The following is a 27,486-nucleotide window of genomic DNA, read 5'->3' as shown; positions in this document are numbered from 1 at the left end:
CATATTACAAATGAGAGTTTTACGTTCGTCTAACTTTACTCGATAAATATTAGCTTACATGCAAGTCCCTGAAGCAACAAATGTTAGCTTACATGTCTGCCTATTTTCAGTTAACATGACTTGCGTATTTACGTCATTAAAATTAGACCATTAGTTTTGCGTCTCTATGTACTTGCATTTAACATGAATTGGTATATCTAACAACATACGTAATGTTAGTAAGTATTACCATGCATATATATACATATACAGAGAAGAGGTATTATAGTAGGTATTTATGTACATACATCTAATAAGTACAAGTGTAATATTCTATGTACCTATAATGAACAAGTATTAGCGTAGATATTTATGTACATGCATCTAATAAATATTATTGTAATATTCCATATACCTATAGTGAACAAGTATTAGCGTGTATACCTATATACATACGACGAACAAGTATTAGCATAAGTGTATATCTACTAACACTTACGAAGTGTGACTATCTGTATACTATCAACTATCAAGTATTAACGTATCTATACCCATACAAGTAGCAAATATAAGGTTTAGTATATATAAATACAGCTAATAAGTATATTAGCGAGCGTATCTATATAAATGCAGCTTCTAAATATTATGGTATCTATGTGCATACACTTAAAATATTTTGGCGAACCCATGCACTTTTAGTCAACAAATTATTAGGTTGTCCAGAAAAAAATGTCGATTTTAAACTGTGAAGTTTGGAAAAATATTAACAAGTGTTGTAAAACATGCTTTAACAAAAGTAAGCATCATTTGCTTCAAGACACTTTTGCCAACGTGTAATGATGCTGTTTATGTCCCTGCTGTATAAATCAGAGTTTCTATGGTCAATGAACTCCCTGAAAGCTTATTCTGCAGCTGCCTGATTTTTGAAAGCATTTTTTGTTTCAAAAGTTATCAGAATGCTTGAAAAAATAAACTTGTAGGGAAAAGGTCTGGGGAATAAGGTGGATGAGGTAGAACCTCGATTCCCAATTAATTCAGTTTTTGGAGCGTCATCCTTGACAGGTCTCATAACACCAATTTTGTTGATCCTCATTCAGCTCATGCAGAACCAACTTATCCAACTTTTTGTCTTTCCAATTGCATTCAGGTGGTTGGCAATGCTTGGTTTGCTTGTGCCTAGCTTTACTGCAAGCTTAAGTACTGCTGTGCAAGGATCGTTCTCAACTGCTTCTCTTAATGTGTTTTCATCTAAGGATGGTTCCTTCCACGAACTTCGTGGTCTTCAAGACCTTTATCTCCATGTCGAAACCTTTGGAACTGACACAGAAATGTACGTTTAGTAACAGCTCCATGGCAGAATGCCTGGTTGATATTCCATGTAGTTTTGGTTGCTTTTCGTACAAGTTTGAAGTCGTAGAGGAAAATCAGACGAAATCCTTTTTGTTCATGCTGCTTTGAGAGTTGCAAAACGTACTCTGAGTAGAGTTGGAACAGCAGACAATTAAGACATCTGTATCTCAGAACGGCTGGTACGGTCATTATGAGAAATAAGACATTTATTTCTTGACAACCTAATATTAGCATCAGTATCTATGTACTAATAGCTAACAAACATTATCATGAATTTCTATATCCATCCAGCTAACACGTATTAATGTATGTAGGTACGTTCAACCAACAAGTATTTGTGTGAACATCTATATACATGCATTTAACAAGTATTAGTTGTGTATCTGTGAACTTGCAGTTAATAAAAAATAGCTTGATTATCTTTATCCTAACAGTTAAAAAGTATTTGTTCAATATATATATATATATGACTACCCGCCCACACACGTACATGTATATATTAATTTAGAGTTAACGAGTGTTAACTTGAAGATTTTAATCTTCACAGTTAATAGTAATAGCTTTCAAACATTTTACTTAAACCAACAAGTATTAGTTGATGCATATATATATATACTCAATTAACAAATTAGAGATTCTTTTATATTTATGTTGTCCATTTCTCTCATTTATTGTATTTGATATAATATAACAATCGTGCTAAATAATGTAATAAATTTTAAGAAAATATTTGAGGCAAAGATTGTTATTTTGGTAAACGTATGTTACATTTCCTACCTGAACCTTAATATAATAGCTCTGGCAAATATCTTGGTTAACTTTACTACACATATTTCATTAGATTAAAACATGTTTGAAATCCATCTTGCAAAACAAAATAAAACACGATACGAGGTAAGTTAGAGAAATTGTTTATGTGTAATTCTGTATTGTAATTAACACAGTACTCAAGTGTTACTAAAGTGTTTCATACAGATTTCCTCGGTCCGGCATGGCCAAGCGTGTTAAGGCGTGCGACTGGTAATCTGAGGGTCGTGGGTTCGCATCTCTGTCGCGCCAAACATGCTCGCCCTTTCAGCCGTGGGGGCATTATAATGTGATGGTCAATCCCACTATTCGTTGATAAAAGAGTAGTCCAGGAGTTGGCGGTGGGTGGTGCCCTCTATTCCTACACTGCTCAATTAGGGACGATTAGCACAGATAGCCCTCGAGTAGCTTTGTGCGAAATTCAAAACAAACAAACAAACACACAAACTCATTTCCTTGTTTATATAAGTAATATCGCGACCTTGAAAGGATTATGTGTATGTGAAAACAAATAATCAATTAAAAAACCATAATTATTAACTTCTTCCATCATTTATAATAAGAGATTTCTTGAAATATTGCATGAGAAGTGTTTTTTTCTATATCCGCTTATACGTTTTACAATCTAAAACTAGTATGGACTTCTAATTGGTTCGAGTTCACTTTCAAAATCAGTTAGGTGAGAAAACACCATTTAAGAGAATAGCAGGGTCATCTGGAGGGGGGTGGAGTGAAATACTAGCCCTAACTTTACGGTTTAACTTGAAACAATACAAATGAAATATTGCGTAATCTTGAAAACAGTTTTCATTGACTTGTTTTACGAAATTTCTTGTTTATCACACGTTTTAACTCAGACGTTCTACTCTCTATGCTTAAGAACAGTTTTAAAATTTATTTCTCGAATGAGTTAGGTTCTACATTACTGTATGATTCATGGCGTTCATTTAGTGGGACAAACATTAATAGAAAAAATTGAAATTCATTAAAACCATGAAATTAGTCTCTAATGTTCTCTAGTTTTAAACGGGAATTAAGCCTAACAGTTAGTTCTGTTTTGGTTAACATTAATTATATGAATACAGGAACACCAATGTTCAGTACAGCACTGATAAAGAAGCTTCCAATAGGCATGCGCAGTTTGCTTGTTACGACATTATAACCATCTACAGATTTCTGGACTCCGCATACCAACAGTAGGTATCCCAAAGGTTCGGTGCAAACAAAGGTGAGAGCAAATAGAATGACACTTTTTAAACAGTATTTAAACATATAAATAATGATAATGGGTGATGTTGCATGTTTAACTATAAATATATTTTGCTTTTAGAAAATAGATTGCTAAAAAAATTATTGTATTCAATGAACAGATAGAATAGATTTCACGTTCTTCAGATTTAATTTTTTAAACTTTCCAGTCGATAATGCTATACATTATTATAGTGTAGCATTACAGTCATAAAGACATATAAACATTCGTATTAATTTCCGTAAAAAAACAACACAAGTTTTTTACCATTGTTTATTGCTTTTTATTCTTTACTATCCTAAATGCAAAGACAAACACTCAGGTGATTGACCAACATAGTTTTATTCATTTTGTGTCAACATTTGTCCATGTTTGTGCTCAGTCATTATTACCATATGGTAATATCATTTAAGAATATATTATTTAATACAATATAGCCCGGCTGGTCATGTGTTTGAGGCACTCAACTTGTAATCTGAGCGTCACGGGTTCGAACACCTGCCACACAAAACATACTCACCCTTTCAGTCGATGGGGCTTTACAATATACGATCAGTTTCACTGTTTGTTGATAAAAGAGTAGCCAAAAAGTTAGCGGTGATTACAAAGAAGGCAGCTAGCTGTTTGATTGCCCTCGTGTAGCTTTGAGCAAAACTCAACACAAACAAATAAAACGACACTTAAGTAAAACATTTATGTTTACAATTAAAAGGAATACATTGTTAACATCATTAGCTAAGAAATAGTTATTAAAATAGTAACTTGCCCTAAAAATGCTCTACATAAGTTTAGGTGTTCTATGAACCATAGTGTAAACATATAAACTTTTTAAGAAAGAGTGATTATTCATTTTAACAATTTTCGTTAATAAGTATGTATTTATTGATTGTTACCAATATTATTAATATTCCATTTTCACTCTTCAAATGGACTGGAATGCTTTCTTTCTTTTAGAATACTAATGCAGGTGGTTAATGTTTAAGAATACAAGGGAAAAAAGCAAATTAGTTTAAGGAGCCCAGCGAATAGTATAATATAGAAACTATATTTAAATAAACTTAGAAAGTTCTATTAAAACTATTTCACAACCTCACCACATCCAATGTCGTTACATAGACTCATGCTTTATCTGACGACCGTACATTTTGCAAATAGCTATGCAACGTGTTTTCCATTATATATGACTGTCATGTTCAAACCACGGCACGTCTCCCAGCAGCTTTCCATAATCCATATAGTGTACGAGAAAGAATGCTTCTCAGCACCCATTTTATTAATGGGATCGCACCGAAATGCTGCATCTAGTAATTTATTTATTCGCAAATAATAGCGTCAATGCTTGTTTCATTCTCCGGCTGCCAGAGGCATCTGATTAACAGTAGAAATATGGGAAAGTAACTTGTGTACACGTGAAGCGTGTCGCTTTTTCAGTGGGGGTCTCTACTTGATTATTTTACTTACTGTTGCATTGGAAAAGTGGAAAACTTTAACCTCTGACATTTATTAGTATTAGCAGATTCTCTCCTGTTATAAGACGCCGCACTTTGTTAATCATGGCTGGGGTACGACTTGTTGCAGGTCTCTTTCTATATGACACTGATGTCTTCAAATTAATTCATATTTCTTTGTTTTTCAATGCCTTTAAGTACAAGAAATATTCCCGTTTTGGAAATTTTAAATATCTGACCTGAACACGTCTATATTAAAAGAAAATGTTAATATTTTACGTCTGAAAAAGAAATCACATACCCTTCTCAAAAGAGATAACTTTTTGCTGGTATTGAAATACTTTCAAAGCGCTAAAATATGTAAAAATGTAGTTCTGATATAATCCGTTCTACTGAGAACTTACATGGGATGTGATTGTTATATGACTTGTTGATTTGTTTATTCAGATTTGTTTTAATATAACGTACTCAGTATAGTGTATTATTCTTTTACTTTTAGATATTTTAAGCATTTATAGGTAGCAGCAATTTTGCGTCAGTGATAAGAAAATTTGAATTCAGTTTCAAAACTTCTAGACTAGTCAAGATATTCAGACTATTTTTGTTATCTACCGAAATACCAGATTTGAGAGTTGATTGTTAGAGAGTTTGATCTGAATTGGAGTTTTCTGGAGCGTGGTCAATTAATCCATTAGAGCAAACAAGGTAAACAAGATGATATAAACGTTGTTAGAAATATTTATAGAACAACAAAATTATAACAAATAAAAAATATAAGCAAATGTTGTAAAACTATGAAAGTTTAAGTTATAAAAAAAAACGTAAAAAGAAAAAACCCAGTGTCATAATATCCAGTGACACTTTCCAACTTAGAAGGATGAAGTGGAAATATACTTGTCTAGATTATTAATGCCAGTAGATGACAAAGCTGTAATACCAGAGTAAAACACAAGTGCCAGCTAGCTGAGTGTTATTACATGGATCATAAAGTGGCTGGTGATTCAGCGGTAAACTTCATGGATTTTATTGCTAGATTCCGCAATGATCTTTACAACGAGTACAGAGTAAGAGTATCATTCTAAAACATTGCGTTTGGCAACGACAAACGTAATCTTTATTTTGACGTTTTAAATCCGACGTAAGTGTACAATAAATTATATAACATGTTGTTTGGATATTAAAACATTAAAATAAATCTTTGTTGTATATATTTTAAAAGATCTGTCCAAATTTTTAAAGGTTTTCCATAAAGACATAAAGTTGTTGATTGTTTTTTGAATCTCGCGCAAAGCTACTCGAGGGCTATCTGTGCTAGCCGTCCCTAATTTAGCAATGTAAGACTAGAGGGAAGGCATCTAGTCTTCACCACCCACCACCAACTCTTGGGCTACTCTTTTACCAACAAATAGTGGGACTTATCGTCACATTATAATGCCCCCCCACGACTAAAAGGGCAAGCATGTTTGGTGCGACAGGGATTCGAATTCGCGACCTTCGGATTAGGAGTCGAACGCCTTAACACACCTGACTATGCCGGGCCTTTTCTAAGCAAGGTTATACTCAGGAATTCTTCAATTGCATAATACCTGAATTATTATACAACAATTTTCTATATCTTTTAGTAATATATGAAACAAAATCGGTTTATTTAATAACTGTTAACTATTTTAATAACCTAAATATATTATTTTGCTCGTTTAACCTCGGTGAAAAACTAGTTGATGAATGAACTTCCTTTTATGTGTGATTCTTGCTATTTTTTACTCTTTAGTAAGTGCTTTACGTGCATTGTTGTATGTAAGTTATATCACTGACTGAATGTGTTGAAGACATTCCACTCAAAAGTCAAACAACAAAGCAGGATCATAGTAACAACATTGCCTTTCTGCACTGTCCAGTTACTTGAAGTTAATGGCATTTGATTCACGTAATATCTGTCACATTATCTTAACATCTTTGTCATTAGTCTTTACCGGATATGAATGAAGCAATGTTATACCACGATAATGACAGTTTCTGTAAAGTGTATGCAATGTTTGGGTCAGTAAAATCGCACCAGCGGGTCATCGTATGTTATCTGTTAAACAGGATATGAAAATGAACTAAGAACTGTCTTGCAATTATTCCTTTAATCTGTAAACTTAATGTTAAAAAGTTAAGATAATAAAAGCTCATCAAGTATTTCCTCTTTTACTCTTAATAAAAGTTCCTAATGTTATATTGGTTGGTTGGTTTTGAATTTCGCGCAAAGCTACACTAAGGCTATCTGCGCTGGTCTTCCCTAATTTAGCAGTATAAGACTAGAGGGAAAGCAATTTGTCATCACCACCCACCGTCAACTCTTGGTCTACTTTTTTATCAACGAATAGTGGAAATGATCGTTATTTTATAATGCCCCCACGGCTAAAAGGGTGAGCATATTTAGTGTGACGGAGATTCGAATCCGCGACCCTGAGATTACAAATCGAGTGCCTCATCCACCTGGTTATGCAGCGCCCCTAATGTTAAACTCCATTGTAAAATATTATCCATTGAGGCCATAAATCAAAGAGATTTGCAAGATTTCTTCGTACACACACATCCATATTTGTATATAAACGTGTGACTCTATACCATTTAAAAATTAATGCATATAAATCTAATGTAGATCTGTTAAAATAACAAAGAGCTTTATAACAACTGATGTTTTTTACATAACTTTGAAATTCCAACTTGGTTAATTTATTCAATGGAAGAGGTCTAGTTGTTAGGGCTCCAGACGGAAGACCAGGGATCCGTGCTTCAATACCGTTTCTGAAGAATAAAAAAAGAAACAAAATGAGCTCTTCGCAGTTTGAGGTCTGAGTGTGTCATAGTTAGAGTATTGTAAAGTTATGTTACGTATTACAGTTTAAAATACCCTGAAACTGAATTGAAAGATAATTTAAATTTAGAAGTTAAATAAATGTCGATATGTATCCAATTTATGATACTTGCCAACAAGATCGATACATACAGTTTCTTTTTTAATGTAAATATATTTTAATACACAAACAATAATATAATTTACAATAACTGTTATTACAAATAATAATCTATGTGCAAAAGTTTTACAAACTGACAAACAAGCATCAAGTCTTCTTTCTGATTTAGAACTTTCTTTATGTCTTACCGAGGGATCACAATGAAATAATTATTTCTAGGTACAATCCACTTAACAGTAAGCTAGTCAACTCTTCGCTGATCACACGTCGAGTTTGTCACGGACGAAGTTGTATGTCTTGGTAAAAATACAAATGTCTGATGTGAATCCGCTGAAGTTATATGGCTTGTAATATTCAAAATTTATAAACAATCCTGGTCAAACACCTGAAGTTTCCAGTTAATAAACGTTCATCACATTTATAACATCCGAGATTTATAGTATTCCAACTACTGCAAACAAACAATGTATACTCTCTGTTGGCGCGTTGCGTTAATTAATTTATTTATGTGTGTGACGAGAGATTTTAGAAATTTAGGTCAGGACAACAATATATATGATACAATAATGTTTACTTACATAAATATCTTGTTCATTCTTACACTCGAACATTTTCTGCAACTTTAGTGAATAGGTGGGACTTTTGCAACACAGACTTAACAATATAAGTTATGCACATTTCTCAATATAAACAAACATCGACACTAAAATAGATACATGGTAATAAATCTGTCACAGTTAACAGTTGCTGCTGTTGACGAGTTGCCTTTGTCGAAGACTTGTGCAGATAGTCTTTCTATAGCTTTGTACGAACATCTATAATAAACAAACAAGCTTACAAATACTATTCAGTTTAAACTTAAACATAAAAAAAGCAATTTCATCGTTTTACACGAACTGTAAATAAACAATAACTAATCAGTGGGTTTGGTTATTCAGTAAATATACAAGCAAAGACATGATATTTACCCAGCATTTTATAAATTGAGATACACTTTAGTAATCCTTTTATGATGTTACGATAGCTTAAAACACGCCGAACTCAGCTTGTCTTATCAAGTACCAAATACGACACGTTTGATTATGTACAAGCTACGTCTTGATACGCATGATCTTTCAGTTAACAAGTGTTTGTTTGTTTGTTTTGGTATTATGCACAAAGCTACACGAATGGCAATCTGTGCTCTGCCCGCCGCAGGTATCAGAACCCCGGTTTCTTGTAGGTGTATCACCGTGCCACTGCAGGGCATTATTTAAAAATATATTGATTGATATGCCCAAACGTAAGCAACTGGCTGATAGACTTATGGTCATTTTAAACCTTTTCTGGGTAATGTAAATGAATATGTCTGAGTTATGTTGAAGTTAACGAAAAGTGATAGTTTTAATTACTTTAGTTACCACTTCACACGGATTGAAGTATTAAAAAAAAACACTTTATTCGTCATTTTTAAAGTCAACTTATATTGAAGCTTTTACGATGCATTCATAAAAATAAAGTTTTCAGGAGAGTCATTCATCAAATTTATCAGTTATTTATCTTAATAATTTCTCAAAACTATGTATATAGGCTTCTTCCAAACATTACAGGCCCAGTATAGCCAGGTGGTTAAGGCATTCGACTCCCAATCTAAGGGTCGCGTGTTCGAATCCCAATCATACAAAACACGCTCGCCTTTTCAGCCGTAGGGACGTTATAATGTGACAGTCAATCTCTCTCTTCGTTGGAAAAAATGTAGCTCAAGAGTTGGCGGTTGGTGATGATGACTAGCTGTCTTTCATCTAGTCTTACACTGTTAAATTAGGGACGGCTAGCGCAGACAGCCCTCGAATAGCTTTGCGCGAAATTCCAAACAAAAGAAATGTTACTTTTAAAACGAACTGAAATTATTTCACAATAATAAACAGTTTACCAGTTGTTTTATATATATTACACCAATTGTTATAAAACATAACATTGATGAGGGACTTTGAAGCTAAGATCACTACTGGTAACATAACGTAAGAAGTAATTTAAAAAACCAGTGATTGTTAAATAGCTAAAGTTGTTTACTTTCAAGTGCCTATAGAAATATAATTTTATTTTTATTTTTAATGTAAAAAACATCTGTAAGAGCTATTTCACATAACTGGTATTAATGAAGGAATAAAATAATAACTGTTATTTATTGCCCATTGTAATAGTACTAAGTTTTGTCTGGTTTGAAAAGACGCGTCTACTTTTTTTTCAAGGAGTGGATTGGTTTGTTTTGAATTTCGTGCAAAGCTACTCGAGGGCTATCTGCGCTAGATGTCCCTAACTTAGCAGTGTAAGACTAGAGGGAAGGTAGTTAGTCATTACCACCCACCGCCAACTCTTGGGCTACTCTTTTACTAACGAATAGTGGGATTGACCGTCACATTATAACGCCCCCACGGCTGAAAGGTCGAACATGTTTGGTGTGACGGGGATTCGAACCCGCGGCCCTCAGTTCAAGGAGTGTAAAACAAAAGGAGGATGTAGATAAACTTTAATGGATATTTTGCAACGTATTAAAAGTTTATCAAAGTTTTTGAAAAGGACTAATATTAGATCACAGAATAACATTGCAAGTTTATGTATTGATAGTATTACGTACGGTAGCAATTAGTGCTAACTAAACTAAATTAAAAACATACAAAAGTTACACTATTAATTTATCTAGTCATCAAATGTAGATTTACTTAATAAAAGAATAACTAATATTATGCTTAATAAAAGTGGAGTCATATATTTAAATACTTTCGATTAGAATTACTTATTGGTTTGTTTTGTTTTGAATTTCGCGCAAAGTTACTAGAGAGCTATCCGCGCTAGTCGTCCTTCATTTAGCAGTGTAAGGCTAGAGGGAAGGCAGCTAGTCATCACCAGCCACTGCCAACTCCTGAGCTACTCTTTTAGCAACAAAGAGTGGAATTAACAGTCACCTTATAACGCCCCCACGGCTGTAAGGGCGAGCATATTTGATGCGATTTGGATTCGAACCCGAGACCCTCAGACTACAGGTCGAGTGCCTTAACCACCTGGCCATGCCGGGCCCGTCCTGTATTGAAAGTACTGTTGCAAATAAAGATACTAATATGATCGAAAATTCTTAGTGTGTTTCTGATAGTTAGTAATACTATAACTGCTTTGTTTTATCATATATGTTATTATTTTCAAATAAATGTGCCATAGAACTATTTAAAAATAGTATGATTTTATTCTAAATTTAATAAAGGAATTAGCACAAATATTCAAGTTGATTTGAAAAGATCCAAATCCTCGAACTGCTTACTGTGCTTTTTTTCTTTACACAAAGAGTTAAAAAGTTAACGTGTTAACAAATACAACGACAAGAGATCCATACCAAGTAGGTAAGTCGTAAAAACTTTGTTTCTCCAACAATGTTCTTTTCTTTACACAAAGAGTTTAAAAGTTTATCTTTCAATGGACACGAAATTCATACCATGTAGGTAGGTCGTAAACATTTTGTTTTTCAAACAAAGTTTCTTTCTTTCAACATCGATGAATAAGTATTACGAATGTGTTACTGACTTGGCTTGGTGTAGCCTCGTGGTTACCACCAGGGCTGCGTGTCCGAGGATTTAAATTTCTCGCATCCTTGTTGCAAAAATGCGCTCCGCACTGAGATTGGTTTATTAAGAGTCATTGTCAAATCCTACAAGTTGAATACGCGAAAGTAGTCAAAACTCAATATGAGAGTGGGTGTTGTTATCAAGCTACATCCACCCATTTTCACCCCAGTCTGTAACTTCAAAATTAGCAATGACTAAGCGCATACATCTCTTGTGCAGTTTTGTTTAAAAGTTTAAATATCTAATGTACCTTTATCTTTTTATTACTACTTTATAACACTCACTGACCACAGCTTTGTCTTATACATTTTTTTATGTAATATATAACTTTGCATCGCGGTAGAGAGTACAGCGATTCTATCAGATCAGTACAGCGGTAAGTCTATGGAGTTACAACGCTAAAATTAGGGGTTTGATTCCCCTCGGTGGGCTCAGCAGATAGCCCGATGTAGCTTTGCTATAAGAATAACACGCACCTCTATCAGATCAGCACTTAAATTTTTTTTTTTTTTTTAGAATTTCACGCAAAGCTGCACGAGAGCTATCTGTGCTAGCCGTCCCTAATTTGACAGTATGAGACTAGGAGAAAGGCAGCTAGTCATCACCACTCACCACGAATTCTTGGGCTACTCTTTTACCAAAGAATAGCGGGATTAACAGTTACGTTATAAGGTTCCTACGGCTGAAAGGGCGAGCATGTTGGTGTGATGTGGATACTTCACAAATTCAGTATATTTGGTTATCACGTAATTTGTTGATAATTAGATTAATGTTAATAAATTAAAATTTGTAGTGTCTGTTGTGGCCCGGCATGGCCAAGCGTGTTAAGGCGTGCGACTTGTAATCTGAGGATCGTGGGTTCGCATCCCCGTCGCGCCGAACATGCTCGCCCTTTCAGCCGTGTGGGCGTTATGATGTGACGGTCAATCCCACTATTTGTTGGTAAAATAGTAGCTCAAGAGTTGGCGGTGGGTGGTGATGACTAGCTGCCTTCTCTCTAGTTTTACACTGCTAAATTATGGACGGCTAGCACAGATAGCCCTCGAGTAGCTTTGTGCGAAATTCAAAAACAAACAAACTGTCTGTTGTTGTTTTTTAAGATCAAAGTGATTTACTACAAAGAAAATGAGTGTGAAATAACTAGAAAAATACAAATGTTTAAGCTACTATGACTATGATTGGAGTGTTCTAAGGGCTGATCTGATAACATCAGTGTACTCCCTACCGCTCAATAGCCAAACAGAGTTAAATACTACATAAAAAAATACCTGAAACAGAAGATTAGTTTCCATTTGAGGTTGTACTTGACGTTGTTTTAGAAGGTGCAAGTGTCTATCACACGCACACTTTTTAACGATTTGTCTAGACGTTCTAACGATTCAAGAAAAGGTTGATTCGGTAACCGTTTCGTTCTGAACGCGTTCCTGTAATTGAATATCAGATTAAAAACTTTTATAATCCGAGTATGTAATTACAATAGTACTTCAATTTGTAAGTGTAGAAGAACTTTTTTTGTTTGTGTGTGTGTCTATTTGTAAGGAACGCGAAGCAGTCACATTAGAGGTAGGTCACACCATGTATGTGGTTCTGATAATCAGTTTCGGTTATTATACTTCATCAGGACATACGTAGAACGAAGATATTTAAAATCATTTTGTATCAAAGTACTCGTTATGCGCTACCAATATTTTAGTCTTAAGCAGAGAGATTTAAAATACCGTCTAGATTAGAACTATAGACGAACGACAAGAGTTCTGAACAAACACAAAAATGTGAGGTTCTTCAGTATTAATCTTCCTCGTCTATTCAAACCACACACCATGTATCATCAACATCTGATGTGGAGAACCGTGAAAAATATTACGTCAACTAAGCTCTTAAAACAATATGAAACTTAACGTTAAAATTTTAAGAAAACATTAAAATACTACAAGGTTTATAAGGTTTGTTTCTTTTAGTCTCGTAAGGCGTTGTGGTTTTCCTAAAAGCTTTATTTCAGTCGAAACCGAAAACTACAACTAAAACAGGTTTATTCAGATTCGAACTGTCAAATGCGAAGCTTTCAAAATTTTTGTGGTTCGTATAAGTATAAAAACAGAAACTATAGTTGTTTTGAAAGTGTTATATATTGAACTAAAACATAAATACCTAACCAACCCAAAGTTCCCATTTGGTTTTCTTTCTTAGATAAATTAATCAAAGGAGGTGTTCTGCAAAAAATTAACAACAAAGCTTTCATGTTTGGTGAAGGACAGCCAAATACTATATAGTATTTATAGTATAAATAAATTAAATACTATATATATAAATACAGTTTTTCTAATATCATCATGTTTTTATGTTACTTGTACCATAGTAACTCGCTCTATGCACATGAATAAACAACAAATATACTTTTTAGTTATATGGTTTGAAAATTTTACAGTTAACAGTTTAGTGCACCAACATCTTCCTGACTTTCTCAGAGCTAAGTGTTAACAGTGGCTTAGCGGTTACAGAAGATTATCTCAAAGCTAAGTGTTAAGATTGGATTAAAAGTTACAGAAGATTATCTCAAAGCTAAGTGTTAACAGTGGATTATAGGTTACAGAAGATTATCTCAAAATTAAATGTTAACAGTGGATTAACGGCTACAGAAGATTGTCTCAAAGCTAAGTGTTAACAGTGGATTAACGGTTACAGAAGATTATCTCAAAGCTAATTGTTAACAGTGGATTAACGTTTACAGAAGATTAAAGGTAAAACAAAAATAAAAGCCCCAACAATTTATGAAGCTATAGAAAAAGCGTTCACTCCAAATGATCCACACTTTGAGCTCCTATGTTTTCAAACTATGAATAGCATATTATATGCTTCTGAAAGCCGAATCTTTGAAAAAGTACTTTTAGTATTACATAAACATGCATTATGTTACTGCAGTTTCCATAACCTACGAAAGTTTTCTGTCCTTCATATTGCCCTCCCAAACATAATTGTAGCTGCTTTGATAATACTGCATTTATGCTTAGCATATAATCTGAAAAATCATTTAATGTAATACACTTTTTGTTCTGTATGTTTGATGCAAATAACGGTAATATACGTATATACTCAAACCACAGAAATTGAAGACGTTGTACTAAATTGATTTTCTTGTATAAATGTAATCAAGCAGTACACATAATCCTGACATGATGATAATTTGCATTACGTGACATGACGACAAAGTCATGTGAAAGGTCTTACAACTGGTCAATATATCGTCTACATTGATTATTCTTCTAAGAAATACATAAGACCTGTAAATCTATTCATACTAATGCTCCTTACACCTTAGACTTGCCACTCACGAATCGATATACTTATCGCTATTCCATTGAACATTTCAGTTAGGTCTGGCTCTCTAGACACGAAATTGTCGATATCTGTTGGAGATACGATGTTCGTATCAGCCCTGATGGTCTGGACGAATTTCTAAAAGAAATATATGGTTCATCAGAGGAACTGAAGAAGATTTTCTTGAATTCAAGCAGGACACATGAAGTCTCTTCCTAAACATTAGGTGACTCATTGGAACCACAGTTGCTATCCTGAGGTCTATACGTTTGGTCTGGCGATTCCCAACAGCTATGTTAAGGAACACAATGGCAATGTTATTGATTTTTTTATTTTTCTCTGATATCTAGAGTACAGAACCTGAGTTTCTTAACGTTCTGACCACTTTCTTGCTACCGACTCTTTTCTGTGTTCTTCTAAATTCGAACACTTGAATAATCCTTGACAGTCTGAACTTTCTCAGAAATCTTCACACGCCATCAGTAGATGATACTTTCACAAGACATAACACAAATAATAAAACAAGCTTAAAGCTCAGAGAAAAACAGCACATACGTAAATGGTCAGCCTAAATTCAGAAATGATGGAAGGATAACACCTGCCAAATGTGCCCAAAAATCCATTGATTTCTGATAATGTACCTGGATTATGCACATAGCAAAATATATTTTGAAATTTATAATTAATTACAGGTGTAGTCTTTCACATTTGTAAATTTCAGTTCCAATCTTTTTTTTTACTTTTTTATATGGTGGACTTACATATATTTGTGTTTGCTTGTTGTTAAGTGCAAAGGTCTACAATGGACCATCGCTACTGAGAATACCACACATATCGAAATCCGGATTTTATTAGTGTGAGTCTTCAGACTTACCAATGAGCCACTGGAGCAGTGAGGGCTTGTGTATTTGTGTTAACCTCTTCTTATACTTCTATGTTTTCTTTAGCAATAGTTAGTTACTGAAGACATTTACGTTACTGATATAAATGATATAATAGAAAACTACATTGTATTCATTATTTTGAAATTTACAAAAGAAATATGTTTATTTCTAGTTAAGCACAAAAATACACATTGGGCTATTTGGAATCTGAACATCACGGATATCGAACTTCGAATTCCAGCGTTGTAAATCCGCAGACGATCTGCTGTGCCACTAGAGGTCTATTTATTTTAATAAAATTTACGGGCACATACTGGGAAACACTGGCAAATAATTAGTGTTTTTAACTCATAATTTAATTTACTTAAAATATTTTACTGTTAACAAAGTTAAGGAACAGTGCCATAATATGTCCTTTTTTGTCATATGTTATTAAATTATCACTGTTTGTTTTACACGTTAATTTCTGCTAGTTTAAAGTTAACAATTAGAAAATTCTAAAAATCATCATGATACTTGGGTCGTCACTGCATTAAAATATACTTGTACAATACAATTGAGTTTCCGAGTATTTGTAACAATGACAGATTTTAATTTGTAGGAAAGTGTCACTTACTGTTTTCATCTTCAGTTTTAACAATAACTCAATTACATCTACCATTAGATTATAGTTTTAGAATTTTAAAATATTTATACTAATGTATTGTATTTATTAAAGTTTCTGTTATTTCCTACTGTTATTATTCTTATTGGTTTATGATAAATGACAATTAATTTGTTGTTTCAAAACAAATTAGTTATGACAAGCAGTTATTTTATAGACTAAAGTTGCAGACTTTTACTGGAGACATACTTAGGTAAACTAAATATAAAAATATTTATTGTGAAGCATTTCTACGTATTTAAATTGTTATTTGTCTACTGGATATAATAATGTCCAAATAACGACCCGTTTTACAGATACAGAGTAATGCAACTTTTCCTGCCCATCAAGGCCCGGTATGGCCGGATGGTTAAGGCACTCGACTCATAATCCGAAGGTTATGGGTTCGAATCCAAGTCCAACCAAACATGCTCGTCCTTTAAGCCGTGGGAGTGTTATAATGTGACAGTCGATCCCACTGTTCGTTGGTAAAAGAATAACCCAAGAGTTGGCGGTGGGCGGCGTTAACTAGTTATTTTTCTTCTATTCTATCAAATTAAGGACGGCAATTGCAGAGAGCCCTAGAGTAGTTCTGCATGAAATTAAAAAAGGAAACAAACAAAACACTTTTTTTGTTACACGTGCACTAAAGCAGTTAACATTGAATGTGTTAAAATAATTGTGCTGTTCAGGTTTCTCTCCTGTTTAGTAAAACAAGTAATACTGTCTTAACGGTAACTTATGAGTAACAATCGACGTAGATTTGATACTTTGGTAGTTCTTCTAACATATTATTTTACACGTGAATATTTATCTTACAACTGTTATTGAAGTTTGATTAATTGAAATTTTTATTCAAAAAATTGAAACTGATTCTGTAGAGATTTTACGTGGGTTCATTTGATACTCTTCTGCGGGGAATTGAACGCCAGTCGCCCACGTGACAGGCGGGGATACTCACCGATGACCACGTGGGTTTAGTTGAATTTAGGAACTGGGAAAAATATTTAGAAAGAGGGATAAAATCATAACGAAATAATTATGCAAAAATCTCATAAGGATGTTCAATATATTTGTTTGTGTTTTTAAAACAGGCCAATGTATAAGCAAATAGAAGAAATTGTCTTCTGTTACAAGAAAACAACGGAAATAAGATCTCACCTCAGAATGTCGTTTTGATAGGAAGATTTGGGTTGTTTTGAATTTCGCGCAAAACTACACAAGTGCTATCTACGCTGGCTGTCCCTAATTTAGCAGTGTAAGACTAGAAACAGCTAACCACTAGGGCATGTTAGGGCCATGTAAAGAAATCCTGTCTTGTCTTCTCATACCATGTCAGTTTTTAATTAGTCTTTAATTTTTCTAAGCACATAAAGCACTTTTCATAATATAAAACTGTTGTGATAATTAAATATTGTTTAATGTAAAAAGTAATTGTGTAATGAGAAGCAAGGAAGTTAATTTAATTTACAATTAGTTTGTCAGGAGAAATTACTCAACTATGACATTTCGCGTAATTCACCTAATAGTAATAATAAATAATTAATAGGCATGTTATTCACTAGTTAATTAGGTACAACATTGTTGTTTTTACATATCATTGGAATACCATTTCTATTTGAGCTTCTTTCTGAAAATACATACTGTTTGGAGAAATACAAATGAAAGTGCATCGAAATTGAAATGGGTCACTTAGGTATTTGTACTTAAAAACAAGTTATCGTCTTTAATTCCTTACCAAATTTTACGATTCAAATCAAACGAGTTATTATCAGAGTCTCAATGAGACAAGGTGATGAAATGATTGTTAGCAACAATTTTATCTAATAACGGTGATGACCTTCATCTTAACACAGGATTTCTTCCTCATCCAGAGGCGAAATAGTATTTTGGGGAGGCTGAAGGGCAAGGAGCAAGGAATTCTGGTAATTTTTTTTGTGAGCATTACATTCACTGTTGGAAATTCATAAAATAGAGTAAGGCATTTATTTTAGTCTGGAATCATGAGCAAAAAGACAAAGAGGTTTCATACTGGTCGCACCACTTTATTAGCAAAAATTACATACAAGAATTTATTGTTTCATTCTTGATTCTCGAATCAAATTATGCATTTCTTCTTTGTTCGTTTGATCGGATATCTTGTTCACATCTTCTGATCTGATTGAAGGCTACTACCACTGTTCTCGATCTGGTGGAAGACTACAACCACTGTTCTTGAACTTCTGATCTGGTAGAAGGTTATCCGTAAATGGAACTCCGTTTTACTTCTTTGCATATCAGACTTGTGTTTCAAAGGAACTTAGTTACACATTTAACTTACTTATTTATTACTTTTTTCCAAATCGTTGTGGTTTTACTAGCTAACAGCTAGTAAGAATAATAATATTATTAATCCTGAAACGATGGTTTCTCCAAGCCTTTTTCGTGAATGCCTTTGTCAATGTCAAACATTGTCTTATTCCGAGACCTATTTAATCTTCTAGAAAATGGTAATTGAAATTACATTGTATGATTGCTTATAACAAATATAATTTACATATATTTTTAACTTATGATATTGTAATTTTTATTATCGTAAAACGTGAATTGGTATAAAACGAATAATGCACAGCATAATGTATTTCCAGCGCCGCCAATCAAACATGTTATTGCGCACAGCAAAAAAAAAAAAAAAAGTTCGGTTGGTTTTGAAGTTAAACACAAAGCTACACAATGAATTGCCTGTGCTCTGCCTACCACGGGTATCAAAAATTGATATCTAGAATTGTGACTCCGGAGACACACTTTTGTGCACGTGGGGAGGGGGCAATAAAAGGGGTTTTATTATTTATATCACAGATTTTTACTGGTATTGCAACTTTCACCATGAATACTTCTGAACCTCAACGGTCACGTAAAGAAAGCGCTAGGGTTCAGGCTGTTTAGTTATCCTTATATTAAGAATGCCAAATGGACGGAGGGAAACCATTAAACAGCGCCCACCGCCAACTGCTCTTAAGCAAACAGCGAGATTGAATGTCACGCTTATAACATCCTTTACAGCTCAAAAAGTAGAAAATGTTCAGCGACATACCTTAACTCAAACTTAGAACTTCCAATCCGCAGCTTGGCACATTAACCACTATGCCACGCCCGGCTCCTCAGAAGAATGTTCCCACACGTAACCAAAGTATTTATTTAAGTAAATGTTTTTTTTAATAAACTCTTATCTTTATTACCCATGTGCAACAAGGAGAGACTTTATTATCGTCGTTTAGAAATAAAAATGTTATGTACAAATTAAAGCAAGTTGCAATACGTCATTCACCCCTAAAACTCCTATTTTCTAATAATCAGAAACAGAATTCATACTTTCCGCAATTCTAATAATATCGTCAGGCTAGTAAATGTTTTTTTTTTCGTATTTTCACAAATGGAGGTGAAGATAATGGTAAAGTTCTTGAACTGATATTAGAGGAATTTGTGTTGGTGTTAATGCACCTTATGGATTAGATGATCAGATCAAATACCCTTGAAATCCAAACAAAGCTATCACTAACTTAGGGCTACTAACTAGAAGAATGAAGAACGGTTAACCAATAGCACCAGTCTCTGGTGTATCTACTCTTACCTAAAGAAAAGTCGTTAGTGTCACAACTTACATAGAACATTTCTATGCCTAATCTAATTAATCAGAATATTTGTTTTTTAGTCTAATAGAAATAATACGATCATCAACATGCAACTTTAAGAGGTAGGGGCCCGGCATGACCAGGTTGTTAATGCACTCGACTCATAATCCAAGGGTCGCGGCTTCGAATCCTCGTCATACCAAACATGCTTGTCTTTTCAGCCGTGGGGGCGTTAAAAGGTGACGGTCAATCCCTCTAAAAAAGGAGCCCAAGAGTTGGCGGTGGGTGGTGGTGACTAGCTGCTTTCCCTCTAGTCTTACACTGCTAAATTATGGACGGCTAGCGCAGATAGCCCTTGTGTAACTTTGGGCAAAATTAAAAACAAACAAATTTTAAGAGGTAGGATTTACGGAAGAGAGGGTTTCTTTTCTTTTTGAGGGTTTTATTGGAGGGTAAAAACGAAAATTTCTCAGCTCGTTGTTACATACTTGTTTTAGAAAGGCCAGTTTAGTTAATTTATGGTTTTCGATGCATCTTTCAAAGCTATGGTAAAAGATAACAAAAGATATATAAAATAGCTCTTAATTGAGTGAATTTTTAAAGTGTTACGTGAGCAATTAACTATTTATTTTATATAAATGGTCTTCTGTGATAAAATAATTTAGCATCGTAAACATTATTAGTTTTTATTAACTTTGAAAGACATGTTTATGGTTTTCGTTCTTTTTATAAATTTAGTTTGTATTTTCACTTATATTTTTCTAGCTGACATACACACACACATACATATAAGTTAGTAGTTATAAAGCTATCAGATATATTAACTGGAAAGAGTCAATTTTTTAACCATCATTATAAAACAATAATGATGAAATTAATTTTTCCATTAACCGTCCATGTTGTTCTCATTATATAATGTTTGTGACCATGGTACCCAAACGCGTTGGGGACATTCCATCTATCTGACAAGATCCAAACACCGATGTCCAGACAAGTCAATAACTATGGAAAATCAGTTTAAGTAATCGAGAAAAGTGTGGAAATATATACACACGTTTTTGTGTTACTGTAATGATATAGAAATTTCTCTCGATCAGGTGCTTAAGAGTATAGACCTTGTCGTGAGTTTGTCTTCTATCAACAGAAATACCAAAAAATATGTCTCGTTGTTCTGTACTTTATCTTAACTAAAGTTTTAATACCCATACTAACCCTCTTGAGAATTAAAAAATAAATATGTCTCGTTGTTCTGTAATTTATCTTAACTAAAGTTTTAATACCCATACTAACCCTCTTGAGAATTAAAAAATAAATATGTCTCGTTGTTCTGTAATTTATCTTAACTAAAGTTTTAATACCCATACTAACCCTCTTGAGAATTAAAAAATAAATCTGTCTCGTTGTTTTGTACTTTATCTTAACTAAAGTTGTAATACCCATACTAACCCTCTTGAGAGTTAAAAAATAAATCTGTCTCGTTGTTCTGTACTTTATCTTAACTAAAGTTTTAATACCCATACTAACCCTCTTGAGAATTAAAAAATAAATCTGTCTCGTTGTTCTGTACTTTATCTTAACTAAAGTTTTAATACCCATACTAACCCTCTTGAGAGTTAAAAAATAAATCTGTCTCGTTGTTCTGTACTTTATCTTAACTAAAGTTTTAATACCCATACTAACCCTCTTGAGGGTTAAAAAATAAATATGTCTCGTTGTTCTGTACTTTATCTTAACTAAAGTTTTAATACCCATACCAACCCTCTTGAGAGTTAAAATATAAATGTCTCGTTGTTTTGTACTTTATCTTAACTAAAGTTTTAATACCCATACTAACCCTCTTGAGAGTTAAAAAATAAATATGTCTCGTTGTTCTGTACTTTATCTTAACTAAAGTTTTAATACCCATACTAACCCTCTTGAGAATTAAAATATAAATATGTCTCGTTGTTTTGTACTTTATCTTAACTAAAGTTTTAATACCCATACTAACCCTCTTGAGAGTTAAAAAATAACTCTGTCTCGTTGTTCTGTACTTTATCTTAACTGAAGTCTTAATACCCATACTAACCCTCTTGAGAGTTAAAAAATAAATATGTCTCGTTGTTCTGTACTTTATCTTAACTAAAGTTTTAATACCCATACTAACCCTCTTGAAAATTAAAATATAAATATGTCTCGTTATTTTGTACTTTATCTTAACTAAAGTTTTAATACCCATACTAACCCTCTTGAGAGTTAAAAAATAAATGTCTCGTTGTTTTGTACTTTATCTTAACTAAAGTTTTAATACCCATACTAACCCTCTTGAGAGTTAAAAAATAAATATGTCTCGTTGTTCTGTACTTTATCTTAACTAAAGTTTTAATACCCATACTAACCCTTTTCAGAATTAAAAAATAAATAGATCTCGTTGTTCTGTACTTTATCTTAACTAAAGTTTTAATACCCATACTAACTCTCTTGAGAATTAAAATATAAATATGTCTCGTTGTTTTGTACTTTATCTTAACTAAAGTTTTAATACCCATACTAACCCTCTTGAGAGTTAAAAAATAAATCTGTCTCGTTGTTCTGTACTTTATCTTAACTAAAGTTTTAATACCCATACTAACCCTCTTGAGAATTAAAAAATAAATCTGTCTCGTTGTTCTGTACTTTATCTTAACTAAAGTTTTAATACCCATACTAACCCTCTTGAGAGTTAAAAAATAAATCTGTCTCGTTGTTCTGTACTTTATCTTAACTAAAGTTTTAATACCCATACTAACCCTCTTGAGGGTTAAAAAATAAATATGTCTCGTTGTTTTGTACTTTATCTTCACTAAAGTTTTAATACCCATACTAACCCTTTTGAGAATTAAAAAATAAATCTGTCTCGTTGTTCTGTACTTTATTTTAATTAACGTTTTAACATATTTTCCAACCGTCTTGAGAATACAAAAAAATCTCTCCATTAAACTTTACATTTTTCAACACTTACTTGCTCAACATCAGCATTGACATTCACATGATATCAGTCTATCTATTTCTATCTGTCTCCTAATTAACATTTATGCGTTTATCTCTCTCTGCAGTGTATTTGTTTAGAGTATGTAACGTTATCTTAGTTTATTAAACTAGGTTCACACTAGTAAATCGTTTCTTCCGCGCGCATTGATACCTACTTCTGTAGTGTAATTAACTTCTTCTAATGACGTCATATGATTCCAAAACATTCTGCGATATCAAATTACTAGATATGTTTACTTTTCGTTGCTATGGAAACCATCACTATGATAATGCTTATAACGTAACTTGTTTCATATTATAGAATATTTTATATAAACCTTAAAACATAGGTTTTGAATGTTGATATTGAAATATATTTACACTTAGGCAACGCTATGAAAGGTTATCAAAACAAAGTGCCCGCACGTTTAGTCAAAAAACGTTTCCAATCGTATGTATAGTTTTAGAACAATTTTTTCTGTATGAAAAATTTTCAAACTCTCAATAATCTATTTTAATTTGGCTTATTCTGTACTAGAATTTAGGCGAATTATGTTTAAAGAGTCCTGCACTTTACATCCGAAATATTGATATGACTAATCTTTTTTGGACTTTTAAGCCTGAACGGCGCCTTATGCTACTCTTAACCTAATCGACCAGGTCATAAAATCCTAGTTTGGCATGAATAGGTGATTACAGCGCTTGAGTCACAATCTGAGGGTTGTGAGTTCAAACCTCCGTTCCACCAAACATGCACGCCATTTCAACCGTAGGTACGTTATAATGCCAATCTCACTATTCATTAATAAAAGTGTAACCCAAAAGTTGGCGGTGGGTGGCGATGACTATCTTCCTTCCTTCTAGTCTTACACTGCTAAATTTGGGACGAATAGTGCATATAATCCTCGTGTAGCTTTGCGCGAAATTAAAAAAACAACAACAACAAACAAATAGAAACTCCTAAGATTAAGATACAGTTATTGTAAATTGTGAATGACTGGTTATAAATGAAACAATTTTTACAGTCACAAGAGTTTTGTTGGCTGGGAACCGGATCACAGAGTTCGTTGTCACTCGTACAACGTAGCCACAGCTCCAAGTATGTGCGTTGTCGCTAGAATTGCAGTGCAAAATCGGATATTTCGCAGTGCATCCTGACATGCCAACATAACAATATTTTTTTCAGGTGCAGTTTTTATTACGTAAAACCCACTAACTATTTTTTTTTCAAAATCTTAACTGATAATTCGGTTTTTAATTTTAATATGTTTCAGTATATATATATAATGGAAAAAAATCTTTAACTCGACTTTACGAAATACTGTCTTCGCAGTTCAAAACCAGACATATTTAAAGTAACGACGTTGCGTGCATTATTACTGAAGAAAAGCTATAATTATAAAGTTCAAAGGTAAATAATTCAAAAATGCAGTTCATTAGAGAAGGTTAAAAAGTCATGAGCAACACGTTGCCCCTGCATAATGTGTTTGACAGCGTATAAGTGGTATAGCATTACTATTATTATGTTATCTCAGTTTAAGTGGTATAGCATTACTACTATTATGTTATCTCAGTTTAAGTGGTATAGCATTACTACTATTATGTTATCTCAGTTTAAGTGATATAGCATTACTACTATTATGTTATCTCAGTTTAAGTGGTATAGCATTACTACTATTATGTTATCTCAGTTTAAGTGATATAGCATTACTACTATTATGTTATCTCAGTTTAAATGATATAGCGTTACTACGATCACGCTACCTCATTAGTGTTAACTGGCAACATATCTTGCCTTTTTCATGGCCACATTTACAACATGGCGATAGTTCCCTAAATCATAAGCGCGATTTTGTTACAAGGATGATAAGAACCGATTTGTGTTAAATCTGTTTACCAGCAAACTCTATAATCTCAAGTTCGATTCGTGGCCTTACCAAAGTTAATAAGTTACGAAATAACGTATTATTGATAAAACTGCTAAAATTAATGGCTATTATTTTTTAGCATAAAGCTACACAGAGGGTTTGTTACGACCCGTTTGGCGTGGGGAGCTAACCCAGAATTTTAGAATTAAAAGCTCTGAAGGTGATCGCTGAACCACAAAGGAAGAAAATAAATGCATTTTTACCAGGATGAGTAGTTATATATTCATTAAAAATAGGTCTAGTTTCATAAATTTGAATAAACTAACGTAACGCACTGTAGTATTTAAACGATTCCATGTATGTTGCGTGTAATGTAAGGCTTCGTGTGTAAGAAGAAAAGTGGAATATGCAAGATAGGCAGGCTACAAGAATGAAGAGCTTAAATTCTTTCTATATTACTTTAATTAATTTAGTAATTGACACTGCGATTTATAGCACCGTAACATTTTAAAAGTTACAATCGTGTAGTTTTCAATGAAGAATTGCGTACTTGAGTTCTAATTACGAGATTCTCTCAGTTTTTTAACTACGCAGAGAAGAAATAGAAACTTGTAGAGGGAAGAATATCATATATGAAAGTAACAATTTTATACGAGTAGAGTGTACCTTAAGAACAAAAAATATTACTATGCTTTAAGCCGTATCCTTTAAGGTGATATGAAGTATACTTGAATTATGTTTTGGGATATTTCTCATCATCCAACCCAGCTGGCGAGTTCTGATACTGACGAAAGGTCTCTAAGGCAGTATCCTATTAGAGACAAAGCTAGACCTGAAATGCTATTTTGTACACGTTTGATTTTGAATCCGAACTGTACAAAGTAAAAGGAATGTGAAAAAATTTACTATTCACAAACTTTATTTATTAGTTTAAAATAGCTACCAGTTTGTAACAATTGACAAACGGGTTGCTACAAACGCGATTTCTGTTGTTTTCTTTTTTTAGTTTGTATCAGAACAATACCAGCAGTTCAGTAGAATAAATTTCAAAATTTCTTTATTCAGAATTTCAGCATATTACTAAAGTCGACTATGCGACGTACAATTTTATCAAAAAGAAATTTCCTTATCAAATTCAACTTGCTTATAACAGTGTACAAATAAATTGCTAACTTTCCATCTTGATAGTATCAGGCATTTAATAGAAATTTTAATGGATATTGTGACTGTTTTTCCGATAGGTAGAAAAAGACTAAAAGAAAAGATTAACTATTTTCCGCAGCTTTATAAAGGACTATATAAATCATGAACTATTAATTACATGTTCAGTAAAGACATGACTTATTAACTTTACACTTTAGAAACAGCATCTGTTGCTGTAGAAAAGTAAAATGTAATAGAATGACATAGATGATAAACTGCTTGTCATATTCTATGACTTTTTTCTAATATTTCTATTCACAGAATAAAATCAACTCTATCAGTACAGTTTCTAACTGCTGTTGTTATTTGTTATAAGCACAAAGCTGTACAAAGAGCTATCTGTACTCTACCTACCAGGGGTATAAAAATCCGGTTCTTAGCAGTAGAAATCCGCAGACATACCGCTGTGCCACAGGGGAAGGGCCTTTCTAACCGCTAGATTTTGATGAATCAAAGATCTCAAATATATGAACTTGTTCTTTGTACTAAAAATTAATATCAGTTTTCAAAAATATTGTTTAGTTGCTTGAAGTTAAGCACGAGGCTACACAATGGCCTCTCTTAGCTCTGCTCACCACGAATAGCGAAACACTGTTCCTAACGTTGCGAGTCCGTAGACATGCCGCTGTGCCACTGGAAGACATTTCAAAAACCATTCAAAAACCCATAAAATCACGTAAACGTGTTGATATTTTACATGCGAATAGGTAATTACGTTCTCGAAAAAAAATCTCAAATGATCAGGTACTCAGGGCGCTCCCAATCTGTGGATCTAGGGCTTAAATCCTCGTCCCTCCAAACATGCTCTCCCTTTCAGCCATGGGAGCGTCATAATGTTACTGTCAATTCCACTATTTGTTGTAAGTGGATGGTAATAACTAGCTGCTTTCCCTCTAGTCTTTCACTGCCAAACTAGGAACGGCCTCGTGCATATAGCCCTTACGTAGCACGAAATTCAAAACAAATACATTTCCCTGTAATTAAATTAAACACTTCTATATTAACTGGTATTAATGCTTAAGATACAATCATGAAAATATTATTATTTATTTTGCCTATCTTAACGTCGATTTTCTCCCATCTATTGCTTTGCAATCCTTTCATTGATTGAAATAAGTTGTTTGTATCAAGCTCTTTATGACTTGCTAATCAAATGTCGACACACTAACCTCGTTTAATGCATAAATCAACGTTTCACAGTCTAATGTTATTCAATAAGAAATTGCCAAACATTAATTTTTAATATACATAAATTTAGGCTGATGAAAGTATTTTTAATTTACGTTGGACTGCAGATGTTTCAGTGTACATTCATCTTTATGAGTCCATTACAAGTCTAAAATTGTATGTGTGAAAATAGCGTTATAGATATATTTTTGTCTGACAGATAAATAAGCCTTTCGTTCAGCACTAGGACTCTTCAGATAAACTGTGCGAATGGCAGTCTAAAATTTATTGAAAAGTATTAGTTGTACAAGTTAATGTAGATTTGGCCTTGAACTAAAAGGCTGTTTACGCAACGATTTTGGGCAAACAAAATATATGTTTGAAATAACAAATTTTACACAGTTGTGAATAAAAG

The 27,486-nt window shown here is 33.3% G+C and overlaps 1 protein-coding gene across 1 annotated transcript in view; it reads left to right on the top strand.

Annotated features, from left to right (window-relative positions):
• The first annotated feature begins 3,242 nt into the window (after positions 1 to 3,242).
• LOC143256052 (RYamide receptor-like) overlaps positions 3,243 to 27,486 on the top strand; it is a 46,170-nt gene continuing 21,926 nt past the window's right edge. Inside the window, exon 1 of the mRNA XM_076512701.1 lies at positions 3,243 to 3,364. The gene's annotated coding sequence lies outside the window, so the exon portion shown is untranslated. The remainder of the gene's footprint in view (positions 3,365 to 27,486) is intronic.

This window comes from Tachypleus tridentatus, chromosome 7 (genome assembly GCF_004210375.1).
Source record: "Tachypleus tridentatus isolate NWPU-2018 chromosome 7, ASM421037v1, whole genome shotgun sequence".
In the NCBI taxonomy this organism is placed as follows: Eukaryota; Metazoa; Arthropoda; class Merostomata; order Xiphosura; family Limulidae; genus Tachypleus; species Tachypleus tridentatus.
Note: the sequence above shows the minus strand (reverse complement) of the source record. Positions and strands in the feature narration are given on the sequence as shown.